The sequence below is a fragment of the Panthera uncia genome, assembly GCF_023721935.1.
Source record: "Panthera uncia isolate 11264 chromosome A1 unlocalized genomic scaffold, Puncia_PCG_1.0 HiC_scaffold_17, whole genome shotgun sequence".
Taxonomy (NCBI): domain Eukaryota; kingdom Metazoa; phylum Chordata; class Mammalia; order Carnivora; family Felidae; genus Panthera; species Panthera uncia.
In genome coordinates, this window is record NW_026057577.1 from 61,292,993 (window position 1) to 61,294,324 (window position 1,332).

Genomic DNA, 1,332 nt, shown 5'->3' on the forward strand with positions numbered 1-1,332 from the left:
CATTCTTCAAAATTTTTTGAAGTTAATTTATTTTTGCAGAGAGAGAGAGAGAGAGAGAGAGCGAGAGAGAGAGCGCACGCATGAGTAGGGGAGGGGCAAAGAGAGAAGGAGACACAGACTCTGAAACAGGCTCCAGGCTCTAAGCTGTCAGCACAGAGCCTGACGCGGGGCTTGAACTCACAGACAGCAAGATCATGTCCTGAGCCGAAGTTGGATGCTCAACCGACTGAGCCACCCAGGCGCCCCCACTGATGGCTCATTCTATGCCAGGCACTGAGTTTAAATAATGGTCCTACTGTGTCTGCTTTGGCAACACATACACTAAAATTAGAACAATACAAAGAAGATTAGCATGACTCCTGTGCAAGGATGAAATGTAAATTCATAAAGTATTCTGTATTTTTTAACTTAATTTTTTTAATGTCTTATTTATTCTTAAGAGAGAGAGAGAGAGACAGAGCAGGAGCAGGTGAGCGCAGAGCAAGAGAGGGACACAGAATCTGAAGTAGGCTCCAGGCTCTGAGCTGTCAACACAGAGCCCGAAGTGGGGCTTGAACTCATAGAGTGTGAGATCATGACCTGAGCCGAAGTTGGACGCTCAACCAACTGAGCCACCCAGGCACCCCTCTGTATTTTTTTAAAAGAGGAAGAAATAGAACTCTCACTGATTGTTACATTCATATCACCCAAACTTAGAAAAAATGTAGTCTTCATTTCTATCTGCCACTTGTGTTTATTGATTTTTATTTTAGAAAAACAGTTTTTTATTTCTTGCCCTTTTCTATCACAGAAGAATATTTTCTGGTGTTTTTGAAATCTTCTATGATGGTTCATTATCATCAATCCTCAAACTGTGGTTGCTATAAGCTGGGATGGGACTGCCATCTGAGGGCTTAATGGGGAGATATAGGAGTCAAAATACAATGCTCTGACATGGCATGATGTTTGTGATCTCAAGTTGAGTTCTTTACCTAGTAAGTAACAGCAACTATTTCCTAATTTTTTCTTGGGTACTACCAGCCAAGAATAAAGAAATACAATATTAATACAGTAACATCAGACACTAATCATCAAAATATTTCCATTAGATTTTTTTCTCTTAATTACAATAGAATATGAGTTTAGCTTTCTTCATTTTATAGTACTTTAAATTGTAATACAAGACACGAATGAAAACAGGTGGTTCTGCCTGGCCCTGTGGTTCAGTTTTCTGGACCCAGGAGTAGGACCAGGCTGCCTTGTCATAGATGACTAAAAGCGCCATGGCAAACCAAGCTGAGGAGAGGAATTGATGAGGTAATTAGATCTATGTGAGCAGACCAATTCGTATCA

General features: G+C 40.5%; 1 non-coding gene across 1 annotated transcript; it reads left to right on the top strand.

Annotated features, from left to right (window-relative positions):
- Positions 1-297: 297 nt before the first annotated feature.
- Positions 298-404, top strand: LOC125935826 (U6 spliceosomal RNA). Its single transcript, XR_007461811.1, has one exon. It is a non-coding gene; the product is annotated as a U6 spliceosomal RNA (small nuclear RNA).
- Positions 405-1,332: the final 928 nt, after the last annotated feature.